Below are 15,219 nucleotides of genomic sequence, written 5' to 3' on the forward strand. Positions count from 1 at the left end.
GAAAAGGAAGGTGCAGAAGGAACTTGCCAATATGTATCATTAGGGATTTGAAAAAGTGACTTCCTTATTCCAGGATCAGGATGCGGAATACCATACCTTAGTGGTGAAATATGAAAAAAGAAGGTAGTGCGTGATTAACTAGATAGATGATCACCTACCACTCGCACTCCAGATGCCTGGGTGGAACCACCTATGCCCTGATGTGACGTTGAGTTAGACAATAGCCCGGAGGAGGATCCTAAGGAAGAATTCCTAGAGGACATGCCCTTAGATAATCATCCAGTGAAAAATGGAGTTGAGGATCAGGATGATGCTCAGAATAGTATACGAGATGGAGCAGTTGATGATGCAGACCCCCCAGCGGATGAGCACTAGAGTCAGTTTAGGAGAGATTTTTATTATTATTAAGTATTATTCTAAGAACATTAGCATGTAGGTTTTGGTGATTGTTTACGTTGATTAATTCATCTATCAAATCGTAAGACACGCTTAGGAATTTCGAACAGTAGATTCGTTAGGAATTTCTAGAATAAGTTAGGAAGTTGACTTTTTATGTGTAAGAAGTCGATTGTTTCTTTTCATCTTGAGTTGGTGAATAAAATTCGTCTACTTTAAATTTTATCTTATGGGATAGTTTGTATAAAACATACAAGTAAATTACATTAGTTGTGTCGTATTAAAATATATATATAATAATTGTAAACACCAAATTTTTAAGGTATTTTGTTTACTATTATTTTTATTTTTGATTAATTTCATTTACTTTTATTCTTTTATTTTTAAGTCATTTTTATCATTTAGTTAAACTTTAATCATTTAATCATTTAATTTTTATTTTGTTTGTTTCGGTTCTAGGTTTTTGAAAGGAAAAAAAAAGAAAAAAAGAAAAAGTCAATCGAAGGGACAAGAATAAGACACGTAAGCCTACTTTGGGGTTTGAAATCTTGGCCTTTCAAATTAGGTTTAGTCTTTGGAGCTGCCTTTAAAATAAAAAGCCGCAAGCAAGTGAAAAAGGGGGGCCGGATGGAAGACTAAAAAAGGGCGACGGAAAAGGAAAAAAGAAAAACAGAGAGCTGGGAACGAAGGGAATAACCATCGGAGAGGCTTGAGAACAGGGAGGGAAGAAGACAAGAAGAAAAATAGAGGGAGAAAAAGAGCAAAGGGGAGAGCCGAGAGAGCGGCAGAAAAAAGAACAGAAAAATTAGAAGGGAGATTTGGGGGTGAATAAAAAAAAACAAGAAGAAAAGGAAACAAGCCGAGGAGGCTACGTCTAAAAAAAAAAGAAAGAAAACGAAAAAGGGAAAACAACAAAGGATCTGGGAGGTTTCGGCTAGAAGAAAGCAAGGAAAAAGGGGGTCCCGGGCAGCTTACCCTCCCCAATCTCTATCGCCTCCTTATGAGATTTGTTAGGAAGCCACTCGGCGCCACACGTAGTGTTTACCCACAGCCGCCAAATGGATCGTATAACTTGATGGCCATCCAAGCCCTAACTTCCTCTTCACCGTCAAACTGCAGCGTCGCCGTCAATGAAGACAGCGGTGACGACGGCCGCCTATGTTCCAAACCACACAGAGAATCAGAGGATAGAACAGAAAAGGGAGTTACGGACTTGAGGAACGGGAGCTAACAAAGGAAAAATGGTAAAAAAAAAATAGAGGGAAAGGGGGTTTCGACGGAGGAAACAAAAAACGAATGGAGGAAGGATTGAGAGCTATCCGACTATACCAAAGGAAAGGGAAGAAGGAAAAAACACAGAGGGAGAGAAAGCCTTCGGTAGTAGCAAAGGAGGTGACTGAAGTTGGGAAAAGGAAACCAAGCTTCGGCAAAGGCAAGGCCGACGAGCAGAGGGACAAACGACCGTCGCCACCGCACTACAATCCATCACCATCGTGGATAACCGGCACCGGAGGAGTACTGTAAGTAAGAATTTCGCTCCCTTTTTGATGTTTATGCGTTTGTGGGAAGTGGTGATTCCTGTTGTTTGTAAGAAATTTGATTGGCACTGCTGTGATTTTTGGGGTTTTGCTACCATGCCAATTGATGAATTAGTTCAATTTTGTTAATGTCCCCAACCTGTTCGACGAAATGCTTTGGCCGAAATTCTTGATTGAAGGAAGGTTTGTTTGCATTTTCGTGTGATGAAACAGGCTAAGTCGGCCAATTCTTTTCCTCATGATTAAGAATTTTGATGCCTTGCTGTCTTGCATTTTTCTGTCCCTTATGCTTCCCATCGTATGAGTCCGATTCAAGGTTGGGAGAAGAGATTCTTGTGGGTTGCATTGTCTGATTGAAATGGTTAGAAATTGAAACCAGATTTCTGGTTGCTGAAATGCTAATTGATATTAGCTCGTTGGAGAAGATGATCACTTGTCCAAAATTGCAATTTCAGTCCCTCCATTTTCTTTTTGTTCTGTGATTTGGTCCTGTTTTTTTCTGAGCTTCATATTTGCCTCCAACACCATCATAAGTCCCTCAATTAGGTCCCTGCTTTTGTTGCATTTTAATCCCTCAAGTCCCCCTTGTTCACCGTGGCCTCAAAATTTGGAAAAAATCAAATCCATTTTGCCTTTCTTGAGCTTAATCCTATGTTTGCCTATTTTATGTGACCTTTTGGGATAAATTAATTTTGGGTTTTAGATCATAATTGTGGCTTAATAATTTTAGTTGATTTGCTAATTTTGTTGGGTTTTATGGTTTGGGTTTTTGGGTAATAATATTTGGTTGGGTTTGAAAAGTGGGCTTAATAATATCTGTTTGGGTTTCTTGTTGGGCTTTGGAAGGTTAAAAACCAACACTTTTAGGATTGGGTTGTTGATTAATTTGGTTGGGTTTTATTTGGTAAAAAGTGGGTTGGCCCATTTTAGTACCTTGGATTTCCGATTGGGCCAAGTTTGGCCCAAGAAAAGTTAAAAATGGCCCAGTGGCCTTGTCTCCTAAGAGACCAGAAATGAAATTGCGAATCAGCCCCTGCATTTTTTTTCTTTAACTATACTGTGGCCCGAGACACTTTCACCTACTTTCACTTGGGTTCCTATTTTAATTGCAAATGGGTCCCTAAACTTTATTTTTCTTTAATTTTGACCCCAAAACTTTGTTAATGTTTGTAATCAAGTCTCTTATTCTTTTGGCTTCTTCAATGTAGGTTGTTCACATGAATTAATTGATTCAATTTCATGTTTGTTTTCAATTCCATGATTATTTGTCAATTAAAGCGATGCCTTGACCCTTTCTTTTATTTTGGAGGGTAAATAAGTGATTTCACTTCATTAGGCTCCACTCAAGGGAGGTACACTCTATCCCTTATTCTTGACTTTATTTTGACCCTATGTGCCTTCTGTGACTTTATGTGCTCAATTGCATGCCATTTGGATGCTTTCATTTTATTTATTTTATTTATTCGCTTTATTTGTTTTAATTTAGTATGTTTATTTTATTTTAGTTCGATATTGATCATTTGAAAGGCACTCGAATGCCAAAGTTGTAATAGCTAGGTTATTATTTATTTTATTCTGTTTCCCCTTTTAGATTGTAGTAGGTTTCCCCCAAGTGTAATAGTTAGGGGTTCATTTGCTTCATTTTGCTTTTTGTGTGGTTTGCATGCTTACGTGCTATGTGTTACCGCTTTCTTAGGGTCTTGCATCTAAATACCATGCTTATGTGTTATGTGCTATATGTGATTCATGTGTTTATTTGTTTTATTATACTTTATATGATTTATTTGATTATAATAAATGCATGTTGTCACCACACTAGTCCAACGCTAGTTGTGGTCGCCTTTCTCGAATCCACACTAGTCCAATGCTAGTTGTGGTTCTTTGTTTCGATTCTCCGCTAGTCCAATGCTAGCGAGAATTTATAGATGTGGGCTAACCCAACGCTAGACCCTTAGGAGCCCCTTCGCGCGATGGATCATGATTGTGTGATAAAATCACTTCATCTCATGCATATCTTTACTTTCTAGGGCCTTTTTCTCCATGTTGTAAGACACTTTTCTTATATATGTATACCCCTTCCCCCATATTTTCCCTTATATGTATATTACTTACCCCTTTGCATGAGACACGACATTAGACTTGCATTTCATTTAAGATTAGAGATAGGTTAGTACATTTGCCTGATTAGATTAGGAAAACCCCTTGAATATGGGATATGGACGAGTTTGGCTTTACTAGCCTTAGCACGCTCGTATTCCCTCTATTAAAAGGAAAAATTGAGTCACGAGCATTAGTCCCCCGCACCCGACATGATGCATTCCCTTAGGTCACGTATATTTGTATAATTATTTTATCCTTTTCCTCTTCTTAGAGTCTCATATTTTTGCATTAGTCGTGACCTCTCCAAAGAGTCATTATTGGGCATCACAATTAATGTGATTGGCACCATTCGAATTTTGAAGAGAAATTTTGCCCCCGATGCCCCCTAGGTCTAGGGTTTGCATTCATATAGTACATCCAAATGTGATAAATTCTTTGGTTAAAACTAGAAAATCTTTGACTAAATCACGCAACTAGCCTTGGCTAAGTCGAAGGGGTGCCTTGGATTTCATCCTTGCCTTCCCCTTCGTCAAATGTGACTCCCGAACCTTTTTCGTTGGTTTACGTAGACTATGAGTCGTTTAAAAGGGGTTTCTTTCTACCTTTTTCTTAAAAAAATTCATTTTAGGTGACTTGGTACACCTTAACTCTATACCAAGTGGCGACTCCGATTTTTATTTCAAAAACCCTTTTTAAACTATATTTTGGGTCAAATCGTCGCATTGTCAAGTCCCATTTAGACCTACTTTCTTTGTAAATCAAAAATCACTTTTCAAATAAAAAATTCACCTTTTCAAACCATTCATTTATTTTTCTTGTAAAAAAATAGGGCGCGACAATAATAATAAATAAGAATAAAAAACTCACTTTAGTGTGAAACTTATCTTCTTGATTTAGAAAATGGCACCAAACACTAGACGTGACGAAAATCAAAATGACAGTTCTCATGTTGAGAATGACCATGGTAACCCTAACTAAAAACCACAACAGGAGAATGATAACTAGAACATGAATTACCAAGGGACTAGACCAAATAGACACCAACCCTATGTGATGTTACTTGCAGAATTAGTGACGGCACTAGTTGGGATAACATAGACTTATAGGGGCAGGCACAGTTTCAGGCACAGTTAGCACAGATTCAACTTGCCCAATCTCAAAATCATGGATAGGGTGGAATTCAATCCTACTGTGAGAAAATAAAAAAGGGTCCATATTCCCACTTATGATTGGACTCCTGACCCGAATTTGATAGAAAAGTGGTTAGATGAGATGGAAAATAATTTTACATTTTTACAAGTATTGGAGGAGATGGAAAACCAAATCATCAAATCCTTTCTGGTAGGCGAGACAAACAAGTGGTGGGCGATTCTTGAACCTACTATCGCCCTACCAGTAAATTGGACAAAATTTAAAGAGGAGTTTTTGAAATACTTCTTTCCCTCTGTTGTTAGGATACAGAAAATAGATCAATTTGAAAATTTAAAACAAATACTTGAAATGTCTGTAGTGCAGTATTCGAATAAATTCACTGTGCCAGGAAGATTTAGTCCATCTACAATGGCGGATGTAGAGTTGAAAAAATATAAGTTCATACGGCAGTTGTTGAGTAGAATTCAAACAAGGGTGAACACCTCTTACACTCCTACGTTTAGTAATGTGTTGGACGCCAACGTTAAAGCTGAGACGGATTATAAAAAGTTAGATAAGGAGGTTAGGAATAAAAGGTCTAAACTAGAGAACGAATTTGCAATGTCGAGAACACTAAAATCTAGCGGACAGTTCCACTTAATGAAGAAGAGATGTGGGTCACCTCTGAAAATAATTGGAGGAAATACTTTCCTTAAGTGTAAAAAATGCATCGGGAAGAATGCCGACTTGGGACTATCTTTTTCATGTGTAAAACTTGTGAAAAGATATATCGGAGAGAGTGTCGATTTGGGATAGGAGCATACTTTGAGTGCGGGCAATAGGAGTATAGAGTTATGAATTGTTCAAATAAAAAGGTAGGAGAAGATAGGAGTGCCAACTCAATTGATAATAAGCCAACGGTTAACGCGAGGGTACATGCCATGACTAACGTTGAGACCGAGGCGTCAAGCGATGTAGTCACAGGTAACCTTCTAATCAATTCTGTGCCTGCATATGTGCTATTTGATTGTGGAGTTAGTCACTTCTTTGTTGCTAAGAAATTTACAAAGTACTTTTGCATGTCTCCTGAATAGACGTACCACCCCTACCGAGTGGCTGCCCCAGAAAATAGAATATTAGTATTCCATACTAAGTATCCAATCTGTAGTATGGAATTGGAAGATAGAAAATTAGAAGTGGATCTAGTGCATATAAATATAAGTCATTTTGACATCATTTTAGGAATGGATTGGTTAGTTAGACATTTTACACAGATTAATTGTAAGGGAAAGAGAGTGTTATTCATGAAACTATACAAGAAGAGTTACTCTTATCAAGAAAATACTGATGTTAGAAAAATTCATAAGTTATCACTTCTATCTGTTATACAGACTTATAGGACAATAAAAAAAGGATGTGAGACATATTTGGCTTATGTGGTAGGTACGGAAGAGGAAACGCTTTTGGAAAAGATTTCGGAGATGAAGGACTTTCCTGACGTATTTTCTGACGACCTTCCTAGTCTACCTCCCAATAGGAAAATAGAGTTTGAAATAAATGTTGTTCCGGAGACGACTCCTATATCTAAGATCCCCTAAAGAATGACACCTGCAAAATTAAAAGAACTCAAGGAATTGTTACAGAAAAAAATTCATTAGATCTAGTGTTTCTTCTTGAGGTGCGCCAGTATTCTTTGTTAAGAAGAAAAATGGTAGCTTGAGATTATGTATTGATTATAGGAAATTGAATCGAATCGTAATAAAGAACAAATACCCATTTCGTAGAATAGATGATCTTTTTGATCAGTTGAAAGGAGTTAAGGTATTCTCTAAGATAGATTTTAAGATTTGGATACCATCAATTGAAGATTAAGGCCGAAGATATCTAGAAAAATATGTTTTGTACGAGGTACGGGTACTATGAGTTTTTTATAATATCCTTTGGATTAACCAACGCTCTAGCAGTCTTTATGAATTTGATAAACAAGGTGTTCAAACCATAACTAGATCATTTTATTATGGTATTTATTGATGACATTCTAATATATTCCCCAGATGAAGAAATTCATGCCGCCCATCTTAGGAAAGTTCTAGAGATATTAAAAAGGAAAAAATTTTATGCCAAATTTAGTAAATGTGAATTTTGATTAAAGAGTGTGACATTCTTAGAACATGTAATATCAGCCCAAGGGTGTTGGTTGATCCAAAGAAAGTTGAGCCAATCGTAGATTGGCCATGGTCCACTACTATGATTGAAGTAAGGAGTTTTTTAGGATTGGCTGACTATTATCGAAAACTTGTGGAAAGATTCTCTACCATTGCCACGCCTCTTACTAAATTGACTTAAAAGATGACAAAATTTGAATGGACAGATAAATGTGAGACGAGTTTTCAGAAGTTAAAAGGAAATTAGTATCAATCCCAGTACTTACCCTACCATCTGGAACAGAAGGGTTTATAATCTATAGTTATGCCTCTAAGAATGGTTTAAGATGAGTCTTGATGCAAAATGGAAGGGTAATCGCTTATACTTCCCGTCAATTGAAACCCTACGAGCAGAATTATCCAATGCATGATATGGAATTAGCGACAGTAGTTTTTGTCCTGAAAATATGGAGGCATTACTTATATGGGGTGCAATATAAAGTTTTTATCGACCATAAAAGTCTCAAATATCTATTTATTCAAAAGAAGCTGAATATGAGACAGAGAAGGTGGTTAGAATTAATTAAGAATTATGATCTGACAATCAGCTATCACCCAGACAAAGCAAATAAGGTAGCAAATGTCCTTAGTAGGAAGTTATGGGCATTAAAAGAACCCATGGTAGAGGAACAAATAGAGAATTTTGAATTAGAAATAGTGGACTCCACTGCTAAGCTGTTAGCTGCCTTAGTGGTTGCATCTATCTTGATAGATAGGATTAAGGAAGCACAAAATTCAGAGGACGGATTTGCAAAAATCAAAGAAAAGATTAGAGTTGAATCTTTCAATGAGTTTGAATTGAAGGACGATGAGAGTTTATGGAAAGACAGTAGATTATGTGTGTCGAGAGATGAAGAATTGAAGCAGGAATTACTAAAGAAGACACACAATTCAAGATTATCATTTCACCTCGGTGGGACTAAAATGTACTGGAACCTGAAGAAAAATTATTGGTGGAATGAGATGAAACGAGAAATAGCAGAATATTTGGCTAGGTATACCAACAAGTAAAAGTCAAGCACCAGAGACCTGTCAACTTATTGCAACCTCTAAAAATCTCCCAATGGTAGTGGAAACATGTAACAATGAATTTCGTGGTAGGTTTGCCTTGAATGATTAGGAACAATGATACTATTTGGGCTATAATCGATCAGCTAACCAAATATGTCCACTTCTTACCACTACCGAATGGATTAATAATGGAGAGATTAGTAGAGATGTATATGGAGGAAATTGTGTGTCTTCACGGTGTCTCAATGAGTATAGTGTCAGATTGAGACCCTAGATTCATGTCTAGATTTTGGTTGACCTACCAAGAGGTTATGGGGACTGATCTGAAACTAAGTACTGCCTTTTACCCCCAAATAGATGGATAGTCAAAAAGAACCATACAAACACTAGAGGACATGCTAGAGCTTGTGCTCTAGACTTTTCAGATAGTTGGGATAGTTTGATGAAACTAATGGAATTCTCATATAATAATAGCTGTCATAGGGGGATAAATATGGCACCGTTTGAGGCGTTGTATCGGTGAAAGTGTGGATCTCCCTTATATTGGGATGAAATAGGTGAGAAGTTGATTACTGGCCCCAATTTTGTGGAAAGAACCCTGGAGAAGATTAAGATTATTCGGGAAAGACTAAAAATAGCTCAGGACCGAAATAAAAGTTGGACGAAGTTAAAGAGAAGACTTTTATAATTTCAATTGGGAGAAAAAGTATATTTGAAGGTGGTGGGAGTAATGAGATTTGGAAGAAGTGGTAAACTAAATTCAAGGTATATAGGACCTTACGAAATATATTGGAGAGAATTGGATCTTTAGCGTATCGACTGACCCTCCCACCGGCTCTGTTAAGGCTACATAACATTTTTCATGTCTCCCAACTAAGGAACTATGTGTCGAATCCAAGTCATATTCTGAAGAATCAACCATTGAGATGAGTGAGAACTTGTCAGTTGAGAAAGTCCCTTTGAAAATCGTAGATCAGAAAAATCAAGTTCTAAAGAGAAGAACCATACCTTACGTGAAGGTGCAATAAATGAACCATACACCGCGAGAAGCAACGTGGGAGTTAGAGAAAGATATGCGGAATAGATATCTTTATTTATTTTTATTAAGGTACGTAAGTTTCGAGAACGAAACTTTTTGTAAGGGGACTAGAATGTAAAACCCAAATCTTCTTATTATTGCATTCAATTTTTATTTTTACTCATTAATTAAGTGGTAATATTTTACTGGTGAAAAGTAAAAAGACGTGGTAGAGAATGTTAAAGGGTAATTGGCGGTTAAGGAGGAGATAAGATAGGATAAACTAAAATTTTAAACCCACGTAACCACCATGGTAGGTGGTTATTAGGAATTTAAAACACTTATCAAAATAATTTTAAAAAATAACACTATTCCTAATTCTCATTATCTGTCTTCTCTTAGAACAAGAACCATCGAAGAGTAGAGCAGAAGAAGAAGACGTCGCCGTCGAACAAGCAGGCAACTAAACATCTAGACCTGTAAGTCCCGAATGCACATTAAAACTTTTTCTTTTAAGTCTTATTAATTTCATGAATTATTTTAAAGATTTTACGTATATGTATATTACAATATATATATACCTGTATGAGAAATTTAGAAAGATTCATATCTGAATTAGTAGGAATAGTGTGTTAAATTTTATTTATGGGATGAAACATAGTCTAAACCCCAGTTCTATTGGAAAGTTAAAAGAAAAGAAGAGATGTGCCATTGCTAAAGCTTCAGCAACGCAAGAATGAAAAAAAAGAAAAAGAAAAAGAGTTACGCCGTTGCGGAAGTTTCAGCAACGCAAGAAGAATAAAAGAAAGCAAAGGAAGGTCTGATGACCTTTCTCTCATACCAAGTCAAACAAGAAGGGTCAGAAAAAAAGGGGAGGGGAAGAGCAGTAGCTGGTCGTCGTCGTCGTTGTTGTTGTTGATGGGTTAATGAACTGGGTCAGTCTTGCGGGTCGGATCTAGAGGAAATGGTTTGGGTCAAGAGGTAGTCAGATATGTGTGTGGGTTTGTTAAATTGAATTTGGGTCAAGTGTGAAAAGCATCGGGCTAAGACTGGAAGAAATAAGGAAATACTTGGATCTAAGGAACTTGGGCCTTTATTAATCAGGTCCGAAAAAAAAAAGGTGGCAAGTGTATTTGGGCCAAAAATATAGTATGGATTTAGTAAATACTCAATAAATAAATTTAGGATATAATCAGCCCATCTTTTATGGACTATCATGGGTATTAAACTTCAAAACCCAACCTAAAATAATCTTGGCATTTAAAGATTTAGTCATTCAGTCTTATGCTTAATTAATTAAGTTTAAGATATTTAAGTAGAAGTCTAGGATATTTTAATCTAACATTATTAGATTAATTTATGCAATGTAAGATAAGACTTAGATTTTGAAACAAATGCTTAAAATAATAATAATAATAACAATAATAACAATAACAATAATAATGATAATAATTATATAAATATGGATGAAATAAGTTAAGGATATAAATAACAATAAAATACAAATATAAATACAAGTGGAATAAGTTAAGATAATAATTGTAATGGTAAATAAATATACATACGTATATACATGAATAATAATAATACATACACAAGTGCAAAAATGGATATAGAACACAAGATAATAATAACTAATTAACCAATATATATATATATGAATGAAAATAAAATAAATAGTGTTGGTAAAGATAATAACAATAATAATGAATAAAATAATAATAATATATTTATAGTAAAATAATGGTCAAGATAATAAATATGACTATAAACAATTATTTCTAAGTTAGGAAACTTTACATAAGAGAAAAAGGGAAAACTTTCCAAATTAAGAAACTTTTCAATTTATGAAATTTTTCAAAAATAGAAACTTTCAAATTTATGAAACTTTCCAATAATACGAACTTTCCAATTTAGAAAATTGTTCTAGGCTTCATATAATATAGTCTAGACATAATTTTAGTGTTGTTCAGAGTTGTGTATATTTATACATATATAAGAAATATCAACTAATTAGGATACCTATGCATTTGATAGGTACGACACAAGTTTAAAAGATCTAAGGTAATCTCACTCGAGCAGCCAGACAAAGGTAGGTGGTACTTACTCTTTTGGAATTTCAAAAGTTCAAAGTAAAATTTTATTGCTAATTCTATTTTGATGTGTCAATTTGAAATTTACTTGATTAAATGATTTACTTGAGTATTTATGTAAGTTCTATTTTTACTATATAAAGATGGACTATGTGAATTATTTGAAACATTTTGATATGTTATGAATGATATCTTTTGTGAAGTCAAAAAATTATGCATATGACGGGTGAAATGAATTTATGTTAAGTAAAGTTCAAAATAGTTATGGAATAGACGATAAGTGTTAGAGTCCTGTCTAATGGTCATGGTAGCCTGATATAGAGTTCGGTCGATTGACAAGGTCATGGTAGTTCAGTAAAGAATCCGGCCGATTGACCTATGCATGAAATGAGACCAATCGGTAGTCATAAAATCTATTGATCGGCCACCTAGAAGGGGTTTAATGTATAAGTTGAGTACTCAGAAGCCAGTCATTACATGTACTTGTTATGAGTTGATATAAAATGATTTATGACTCTATGGCTTTCATGTACAGTTATGAATAAGATGTTTACAAATTGTTGTGTCACTTATTATTACTGACCGTTTTATGAATAACGTTATTTTCAATAATTATGCTTGTGAATGGTGTGCAAATGGTTTGGTGTATATATATATATATGTATGTATGTATGTATGTATATGTATATGTAAGGCTATAGTTGCATGGTCCAATAGAGGGGTAGATGCTGCCTATTAAGTGATTTATCGCTCAATCCAATTTTTACCACTTTTGCAGATTCTGAAGAGTATGAGTTGGTTTATGTTGAAGACCCTGAGGATGATTTTTATTACATCTAAGTGGGTAGAAATTAGCAGTCTAGCTGTTCTTGGTTGTTAGTTTTATTTAATTTCCTTTTCTGTTGTCTTATTTAGAAAATCAATATACGAACTTATTGGATACTCGTAAACTATCTTTCATTTGAGATTTGTACCACACTATATTTAGTTATACTATTTAATACTTCCTAAATTTTAGTCTAGCTAATGTTACTTACATTCTTGAGCAGAACTTGAGGATACAGCGGATGTCGCGTGACTGGCACATGTAGGTTAGGGGTGTGACATACAAAGCCATTTTTATTGAGAATTATTCGCAAAAAAAAAAATTATTTGCTTATATTACAAATATATTTTTCAATACACCTTTTTATCCTTCCAATCATTTTTTTATCTCATATATATTACACAGCAAAAAGTACTATAGTAATTATTTTAAATAATATTTCAAATAATCTCATATTCAAACACATCCTATAAATATGTTCCAACTTCACTTCATTTTGGGTGTACACTTTAAAAAATTATTTCCTCCATCTTGTGAAGATAAACTTACTTTCCTCTTGTATTTGTCTTAAATTATAGACATATTTCTTTTTTCAAAAGGACAGTTAATAAATTGATTGCCTAAAACATGAGTCATCTATTACTCTCTCTGTCCTATAAAAATAGGTTTACTTCTATTTTTACACAGATTAAGAAGTTCTAGTTAATATAGTTAAGGCAATTCTATTTACTTCTGACTAAGGGTGTAAATGAGTCTAATCAAACCAAACACCCTAGTGTTTAAATTTGTTTAATTATTTCATCGAGTTTAAAATTTTATTCAAATTTAACTTGTTTATTTATTGAACCAAGTTTGAACAAGCTTTTTATTGAATTTGAATGTTATTGAATATAAAATGCTGTTCAAATTTGGTTTGACTAGTTGATGAACCAAACTAGATAACCCCTCCTTTAATACTAGATAACCCATTCAAATTAAATGACTCATATTACTCAATCATTCTCAAAACTTATTGTTTTAGTTTTTCAATGGTAGACGCAACCTAATCAAAGTTAAGATAAATACTCCCTCCGTCCCGTTTTGTTAGTCTTGGTTTTTTTTTTCACACAGATTAAGAAAGTGTAATTAATTTGGTTGGAAACATAAATTTAGATTAATAATTTCCTAAAATACCCTTATGCTAATCACGAAGAGTGGCAATTAATATCAGTTACAGCTAATGGGTTAGTATTGGAAAAGTTCAATGTATTCAATGTAGTGGGTTAGTATTTAATAACAATGTATTAATAATAAGAGTATTTTAGACAATTTGAAAGATTACTACATTTCTTAATGGGAAAGTGGACTACAATTTGGGACAGACGAAAAAGGAAAACAAGACTATCAAAGTGGGACGGAGGGAGTAAAAAAGTAAAAGTACTGACAACAATGTACATCAAACATGGATATGTTAGTAAATGCACAAGGAAATAAGTCTATAACGTGGGACAAATAAAAAAGAAAAATGAGCTATTTTTATGGGATTGGGAGAACATTAAAGAGTGATAAATTCAAGTATGATTTAATAACATCAGCCAATTGTTTAAATGGAATAATATGAGTCATGTTGCATTAATGGAGGACTATACGAGGAAAGTACTAAGTAAAAGTAAATGCTTTAACTACAGTAACTTACACTAATGGAAGTAGGTTTATCTTTATAAGACTTAGGAAAGTAGACTTACCATGTAACGATCAAAGTAGATCTATCTTTGCACTTCTTCATCTATGTAAGCGTGGAAGCATGGAAGTAGGCTTATCTTTATTAGACTTAAGGAGTAATATAACAATATTTTACTAAAAACACCTATAGAAAATAACCCCATAATCAAAGCCTAAGTTTCTTAACTTCTTGGTAAATGCAATAGATACAAAGATAAAAGTGTAGATCAGGTACTAAAAATTTGTCTAAAGTGGGTCCTTTTTGTATTTTTTTCTCTTGAAATATTGGAATGAGCCTATAAAAGAGGAAATTTCAAAAACTTGCATATTTTTTACAGCAAGTACAGTTGCTTTGTATAACTTGTGCTGCATTTTGTACATTGTGCTAAGTAATTTCTCGTAGAAATTGTTTCTTATCCATAAACATGTGGGGCCATTTAGTAATGTTTATGTTTTGTGTTTTTAATTTTTTGCTTGTAAAATTTAACAAACATAAAACAATAACAATGCTTACTAAAATTGTTTGTGATTTGCCAAAAAGCGAGAGAGAGAGAGATATTTATGTGAATGGACTTGTTTCTGAAACACCAAAAGTATTGTTTTCAACTGTTTACAAATAAGTATATAAAAAAATAATAATAAATCAAGAGTGTATTCCGCTATTTTGTATCCCACGTTATCACATCGCACCTAAGTGACTCGGCCACACCCAATCTAGATTAGCCGGGCTTGAACCCTTCCTCAGGCATATTGTTCGGGCTTAATAAATTGGGTTTTGACAAAGTTCGAGCCCAACCCAATGAATAAATCTTAGGCTTCAAACCAAGATTGAGCCAGATTGACTTAGCCATTTAGGGATGCAATCGAATTGAGTTGAACTTGAATAGTGCAGTATTCAAACGTGATTCGATTTAAAAAACTTGAATTCAATTTTGTTTTGCCTTACTCGAGTTTTATCTCGTACAAATTGAGTTCAATAGTGTTTAATCGAGCCTAATCGAATTTGAGAAATATAAATTTATATTTATATAAATTTAAATAAGGGACAAAATTGATATTTCATATATATATAGCGGTGAAGCTCGATTGGGTTTGTTTAAACTCGATGAACTTTCGAATTTCACATATTATACTCAAGCAGCTTGAGGTGCTCGAACTCGATCTCAAACTCGATCAATGTGAGTTCGAGTACAAGTTTTGA

General features: G+C 34.3%; 1 long non-coding RNA gene across 1 annotated transcript; it reads left to right on the top strand.

The window, feature by feature from the left end:
- Nucleotides 1-982: 982 nt before the first annotated feature.
- Nucleotides 983-12,441, top strand: LOC140037044 (uncharacterized). Its single transcript, XR_011840897.1, has 4 exons — nucleotides 983-6,149; nucleotides 9,801-9,877; nucleotides 11,436-11,490; nucleotides 12,270-12,441. It is a non-coding gene; the product is annotated as an uncharacterized lncRNA (long non-coding RNA).
- Nucleotides 12,442-15,219: the final 2,778 nt, after the last annotated feature.

The sequence above is a fragment of the Coffea arabica genome, chromosome 2e (assembly GCF_036785885.1).
Source record: "Coffea arabica cultivar ET-39 chromosome 2e, Coffea Arabica ET-39 HiFi, whole genome shotgun sequence".
Taxonomy (NCBI): domain Eukaryota; kingdom Viridiplantae; phylum Streptophyta; class Magnoliopsida; order Gentianales; family Rubiaceae; genus Coffea; species Coffea arabica.